Source organism: Tachypleus tridentatus, chromosome 7 (genome assembly GCF_004210375.1).
Source record: "Tachypleus tridentatus isolate NWPU-2018 chromosome 7, ASM421037v1, whole genome shotgun sequence".
Lineage (NCBI taxonomy): Eukaryota > Metazoa > Arthropoda > Merostomata > Xiphosura > Limulidae > Tachypleus > Tachypleus tridentatus.
Window position 1 is genome coordinate 17837861 of NC_134831.1, and position 8185 is coordinate 17846045.

Here is an 8185-nt window from a genome sequence, read left to right on the forward strand (position 1 = left end):
ATATTAAAGTGTTGTTTTTATTCTATGTGCTACTTGCATCAATGTTAAAATATACTCAAACATAGTAACAATTCATACTACCTCTGTGGTGAATGATACATCTCTATGGTAAATAGGTTATTTTTTATTGTGGAAGTAAGGACCCCCTCCCCTTCAAACTCTGCTTAAATGTGTGTAACATTTACAAGTAAGAATCGTTAATGTACTCAGAGGTGTATAGTAACTATATGATTAGCCTTTATTGAAGAAATAGATTGGAGAAGTGTGATATCAAACAGTGTGTATTATAGGTAGAGAGATATTGGATGAAGTAAGTAGCTGGAGGTCCAAATTGTGAGACAGGTCTGTGTTAAACAAAAACCTGGACAGTACTGAACATGACACTTGTATCAGGCTAATTCAGAACTGGTCTTTTCATACGTATGACTTTTTAAAAACAAACATCATTCCTTTCAGTCAGTGGAGGAAGAAACTTGTTATTTGAAGAAGCTCCTAATAATATTGAAGATCTTAATTTATATATATGATTTATACATAAGTGTGCAACTGTAAACTTGTACATAAGTGTTACTGTTTTCTGAATACCAGTATTATAATATTCCTTTGAAGTTACTGGGAAAATGGATTTCAGTGTATTTTAGTCACTGAACTTAGCTTAACAGAATAATTTTATCATTTCGGTGATCATAGGATAGTAAGTGAAACAGAATAAAAATAAACATCGTATTATGTAACTTTGGGGGGGGATTTCTTCAACGACCAGCTCGTAACTGCCATTGTTTTGTCCAATTTGGGGGCGCTAACAAGCAACTGGATTATGTCATTTTTTAACATATTTTGTATAGTGGTCCTAGTAATTGTGGTATAGAACAAATTATCACAGTATTAAGAAGTTTTATGTAGTTGTGCACAGTATAAGTTCTAAACTACTATCGGATGTAATTGTTATGAGTTTTTGGTTATGTATTATAAATAACATGACCTTTTTTAACACAAGACGTTTAAACTAAATGATAGCGTTTGTAAAAGTGCTCGTCTAAAATATTATATCTAAAATAGTTTAATAAAAGTTGGTCTAGTTGTTTTTAACATTTTTTAAATAAATGCATTTTTCTCCAGAGAAATAATATTTGAATCCTGATTAGTATACCGTACAAAATTTAATGTTCTTCTTTTGGACAAAGCTCGAAACCAAACTGTAGCATACAAGGATGCTTCTTGGTGTTTTGATAATTGAACATAGAATCTGACGGTTTAAAAAGCTGATCCTCATCCATTTGCTATGGATAAAAGCATCACGTTGAGGAAGGTGGTTAAATGCATTACCGTCTTCTACCAAAATATGAAACATTAAATTTGGTTATTTGATGACAAAACTTTTTAAAGTATATGGTTATAGGTTATTTAATGGGGACAGAATAATAAATAACGGGAGAGGAGTGACTCTATTTGTAAAGTGGGTTACATCCTCTTGAAGTTGAGAATATTAATATAATTGATTGAATCCATTTAGATTTCTGTTTATGGACATCAAGGGGTAAAGCTCTTAGTAGGAATTTGTTACAGACCACCAGATGAAACTGGTGAAATTTTTAAGAATGTCAGTGAGATTAAGATTTTAGCTGTTAAAGAAGTTACAATTATGAGAGATTTTGATTGGAGAGACAGGAAAACTTTGCTTTACAAATTTTTTATATGCTTTAATAATGTTACTGCATATGTTGACGAGAGTAAAGGTATGGATTTGGTGTATGTCTATTATTATAAAGAATATGTCAAAGTGCTACATAAAAGGCTTGTAACGAAACTTATTTCTGAAAGTGTAGGAGAAAAGTTAACTTACTGGGTAGAAGAGTGGCTCGACGGAAGAAAGCAGAGGGTTATTATAAATCGAGTTGAGACAAACTGGATTAATGTTGCAAGTGGTATACCTCAGGGCTCTGTCTTAGGACCATTGCTCTTTTTGATATTCATTAACGACATAGATAAAAGAATGGTCAATGAATTACTTAAATTTGTCGATAATATTAAGGTCTTGATTGTTGCTGGCTGTGAAGAGGATGCTGCTGCTTTACAAAAGGATTTATATCGTTTATTGAGTTTGACAAGTAAATGACAGGTGAGTTTTAATTGTGATAAATGCAAGATATTGCATGTTGGTTATCATGATTTGGATTATAAGTATAATTTGGATAGGAATAGCCTTAACAGTGCCATAAAAGAAAAGGATCTTTGTGTCAGTTGAATTGTTTTAGGGCCTAAATTTGTGTGATCTCGATATTAGAACACAGGATGTCAAATAGCTAAGAATTATAAATCTAAACAGTTCTTCAATTAAGAGTTCATATCAACTGGTGGATGACTGCTCGAATATAATATTTAGAGGTATTGTAAAATAGTGAACTAGTCAAGAGATCATCTGAAGTACCAAAAGCCATAGAAAAATTTAGTACAAAACCGGTATCCACAGGCACTGATGCCAACTGTAGATTGCTGGATTAAGCACAGAAGATGATGGGGACTTCTACATAAAATGATATGATAGAAGATTCAGTAGAGAGAGATGCAGCAGGTAATGTAGGATGATCGAATTCCAGTGGAGCACCCAGTAAAAAAGTCAACGCCGACAATACTGCTTAGCATTGTAATTAGTAGGAGACAATCCTTTTAGCCCCACAGTGGCATGTCTGCGGACTTATAACGCTATTCAGATAGCCCAATGTATAGCGTTGTGCTAAATTAGAAACAACAATAACCCTCTTAGCTCAGCTATACTGTGGCGATTTACCATAGATAGAAGGCAAACCAGAAAGGATAATAAAACAGCGTTGAAATGGAATCGCAATATCTAATAGTTTCCATGAATAAACTGAAGAAACTGTTTGCAACAACAATAAAGAAAAACATTCAACTCAAGACCAAGAAAACTGCACCTAGTGGTCGGAAGTTTCATTAATTAAAGTCCAACAATCAAATGAAAAATTACTGAATACTCTATGAAACACTATTTTTATTTCAAATTTAATTTATCCAAATAATAATAATAATAATTAAAATACAACAAGTATATAAATAGAGAGTAAATGAAAAAACTGTAGAAAAGTTCTTTATAAAGAAAGAAGAGACAAATTATAGAAACAAGTTCAGACAAAATGCAAGTATTATATTTTCAAGCCTAAAAGCCCCAGTAGCACAACTGCATATCTCTTGTATTAAAATATTAGAAACCGGGTTTTGATACCCATGGTAGGCAGAAAACAGGTATCCTTTTGTGTTGCTTTGCGATTAATTACAAAAAAGTCTACAACCGAGGTCTGTAGTGAAAAGTAATCAAACTAGGCTGCATATAATGTCCAAACTATTTTCTCAAGCTACAAATTCCTACATAGAGTCAATATCTGTAATATTTATCAATTTCAATACAGTCAAGTTAATTAAAATAATTGACACAATCAAATTCTTCAGATGCTCAAGCAGTTTGGTTCATTTCGTCAATTATAACTGTCTATTTTAACTATCACTTTTCTATTTAATATGTATGATTTAAATAAACTTAAAACAGTACCTCTTATTTCAATTTTATAAGCAATATAAGTTCATGTCAAAAGATTTTGATATATTTGGAAATAGAGCCTATGTTATTTTATCATAATAAACTGGTTTAATCTATTAATTACTGCAATTGATGCATCTTCTCTTTGTCTCCCGATAGGACAGCTTTAATTAACTCTCTTAACACGGACTCAGTCAATATGACCGATCACATGACCTCTTTGTACCAGTTTAAGGTGTTTGTAGTTTTGATACTACTGACTTTTATTGTATTGTGTGTTTCTTCACAAAGTTGGAAATACTTTCAGTTGACATTGTTAGTCTTTTACATACAAAAAAATCATATTTTTTGATTAAGTATTTTTAATCAATTAGAACAAGATTTGTCCGTGAACATATCGAGAATTTATCATACATGGTTATATTTTTTCTAATTTTATTCTATCTCGTGTGTGTGTGTGCATATATAGTTAACGATTTTACATGAATGATCTTCATTATAGTTTCAATGCGGGTTTAAAAATCAATTGGTCACCATCTAGCTGTAATTTCCTTATATTGTTAGAAAATCCTTTAGGTCCACCGCTGGTATAGCGGTAAGTCTACGGATTTATGACGCTAAAATCAGCGGTTCGATTTCCCTCGGTGGGCTCAGCAGATAGCCCGATGTGGCTTTGATATAAGAAACCATATTCAAAATACTTTAGACTGATAAGAGGCAATCAGAAATTCATGCACTGCAAGTTTTTATGCCTTTACTACTTTAAATATTATATATAACATCAATATAATTCTCATTTTTAAAATAAGTAATTTTTTTATTTTACAATTTTCAAACATTGTGCTCTTGCTTATCTACAAAAAACTATTTAATATCTATCCATACTAGCAGAAAGACACTTTCTAAAATTCGTAGGCTTTAATATCGAATTGGTGCAACATAAGTTGTATTTTTACTAATTTTTTTTCATTGCACAGTTTTTATATATAGTATTTACTGTACTTGCTAATAGGTCAGACCAAGTATGGTTTTGTGAAATGTTTTTCGATCTTTGCTACATAAGGAACCGACTCACTGCTTCATTGAACTGTTGCAGACCAATAATATGCAAGCAAAACAAAAACATTATGGTTTATATATATTCTGTCTGTTTTTGTTTGTTTGATTTAATAAAATTCATCGTACTGGCAAGGTGGTTATGACTTACTGGCGTCTGTCCACAGACCGTTGGTTGAGTCTGTCTGTTGTCAGAATTTGGTCGTTAAGAGCCTGGAAGTGTCGGGTGCTTTTGACTACTTCTTCTCCTGGTGGATGAAAAACACTCTTCTAGTTTGTTTCTGAATATCGCGGGTTCGAATCTCCGTCACACCAAACATGTTCGCCCTTTCAGCTGCGGGGGCGTTATAATGTAACGATCAATCCAACTATTCGTTGGTGAAAGAGTTGGCAGTGAGTGGTGATGACTAGCTGCCTTCCCTCTAGTCTAACATTGCTAAATTAGGGACAGCTCGTGCAGAAAGCCCTTGTGTAGCTTTGCGCGAAATTCAAAACAAACAAGCATCTTCCATTTATGCATCCGGGTTTTCATATAGGAGAATTTCTGGAATATTTGGGAAAACAGAAGAACAAAAAAGTTCGCCGCTGCTTTCCTTGTTTTACCATGCAATGAAATCATCCTCTGATTCTAAACAAAAGCTGACGAAAATATGCCATTTAATCACTGACTTTTTTCTATCATCTCTGCAGTGAACTGATATTGTTTAAAGTGTTTCCCACAAAACTATCACTAGTTAGGAGGCGCTTCAAAATTACCTTAATAAATTAGTATATCCTGAAATAATTATCCTTAACGTTGATAAAAATTATGAAGTTTAGTATACGATATCGTGTGACCAGAAAAGGAAATTTTTACAAATCATTCGAGGCTAAAGAGATATGTAGTTTCTATATTATTTGCGTTGCAATATAAAATAGAGTAAATCTTTATTAATATAAATAATATTACGATAGCTTGATTTTAGTTGTCGTTTTCTTCAGCGTTGTTTATATTTTAATAATGAAAAAGAAAGGTAGTGGTTCCCTTTGTTGTTCAGAATCAAGTTTCAAATACGGAGTAGGTTAATCATTGTATTTAATGGTGTGCGGATTTCAGAGTAAACTGATCTTTTTTAATGGTTTTAATGTTGTCCGGATTTCAGAGTAGACTGATCTTTTTTAATGGTTTTAATGTTGTCCGGATTTCAGAGTAGACTCATCTTTTTTAATGGTTTTAATGTTGTTTGGATTTCAGAGTAGACTCATCTTTTTTAATGGTTTTAATGTTGACTGGATTTCAGAGTAGACTGATCTTTTTTAAATATTTTAATGTTGTCTGTATTCAAGTATTGAATATAGAGTAGACTGATCGTTTTGTATAGTTTTAATGTTGTATTTCATTGCAATTGTACTTGCTACGTTATAGATAAAAGTTCTAAGAGTTTCGAAGAGAGACGCTTGCTTCTTCAGTCTGCAGAAATTTCGTTAGACATAGAAGGGTCCAATATAAATGAACTACAAGAGAAAATTGTGTTTTTGACAAATAAGTGGAATGTCATTATTTTCGAGGCTAAAACTGTGGCAAATGTAATGGAAGTAACTCTTGTATCAATCCGATAAGGAAAGAAAGTGATTTTATGAAGAAGTTGCAAATGATGTTACAAGTGAAAGAGCAGATACTGCAGTCGATTTAAGTCTTTTAGAACAACTTGTGACGACATTGCGGAAATTATAAAGTTACAGAGCATGAGTGCTGATGCAATCATATATCGTGTGAGAAGCTAATCAGTATATTTGTGAAGTCGTGCGAGGTACACCATCTGAAGAAATTAAAGCCTTTGGACCTACCTAAGCACAATCTACAAAATTAAGCTGCAAATTAATTTAAGGAAAATTTATATCGCTATTAGGATTTTTTGCACACTGCCTGTAATTGTTTCTGAGGGAGAAAGAGCTTTTAGTAGACTTTTTCTCCAATTCCTGAATTGGACCGATTGAACAGCTTTGCCATAATGTCAGTTGAATGTGAACTTGCTTGTAAAATTGATTTCAGAAACATCATTCACGATTTGTGAATAAGTAAATACAAAGGCTTGTGAATACAGCGTAGGAAATCATCAAAGATCAGAACAGAAGAAACGACAAACATACAGGCAGAAATAGTTTGTTCTAATTAAATTATGTATATAGGAATGTAATTAGTGTTATTATTGTCTTTTGGCATATGAACATTTATAAATTATATTTAATTGTTGTTATTATTTGTTGATATATAAATAAAATAAATTATAATTAGAAGGTTCTGTACGAAATAAATATATGTATATATTTGGAATTGTTTTCTCGAAATGTCAAATTTTTAGAAATAAGGCCACATCCAAAGGTTTCTCCAGTAAAACTTTGTTCTTTGCTGTAACTGATTGTATTTGCTTCTGAAGCCGGTTATTGATCCATCTCCTTTTAAAATTCTCCATTCCAAGTAAAAATTCCGATGCTGACCACTGCCCATTTGCTCAGAAAGTCTGTCATATAACGTATGTCACTTGCCTCATTGAACTTTTTTATCTTTTTGCACAGTGCAGTACAAGATATTTTTTCCATCTCATTAGAAAATAGCAAACAAAAAAGTGCAAAATAAGGTTCCTTCACTTTTGCTCCAAGTTAACCACTCTACTTTTACCTTCTCACGATTATTTGGTGATTTTGAATAATACAGAAGGTATTCAGGGAATGTCACGCTATCGGAATCAAACGGCATAAATGTAGCTAATTCCGTAAGGCTTGTTTCACAACACTTGGTGGCACTTTGTTTCTCGAAATCAGTTAGTCCCTTGGGCCACATTTTGTTTTGTTTGTTTTTTTGGAATTCTTTCTTAATTCTTTCTTCCTAATCCACATTTTTCTTAGAATTCTAAAAGTTTGAGCTTACTCAAAAATATTTTATTTCTAGTGACTACTCTGCAAACTGTAGAAAATATATGTTGTTCAGCTAAAAAAAAACAGTTCTAATGTATACGAGAAGACAACTGAAAAAAAAAGAAAAAGAAAGAGATGGATCAGAACCGAAAACCCAGGTCTCTCAGGAGACGTAGATCCTTCTTTACGTATTTAAATGTGCATATATATCACTTTTAACACAGTATTTCAGTCTCTAAAGAGAGGGCTAGAAATAAATCAAATGCCTAAAGCAAACACACACATGTATAAATATGAAACTATTTTATTGAAATATAAAAGTAAGCAGACACAGCATAAAATTAAGTAGAAAAAGACCTTGGGTAAAAGCTAAAAAGAAGCCTAAATGCTTAAAATGCAACATTGTTTCACAAACACAATGGAACAGTATGAATATGATAATTAAAATTCGAGAATGGACTCTCCACAGTAGGTACAGCCTAATCTGACTTTGCTGTAAAACGAACAAACTGATTTAGTCATTCTTGTTCTTTATGATTGGCGCTACGAAGTTTATTTTAGAAAAAAGCCACATCGGGCTATCTGCTGTAACCGCTGCTGAGAATCGAACCTCGGATTTTAGCTTTGAAATCCATAAGCTTACTGCTGTCTCAATAGGACACTGACTGATTAGATTTAAAA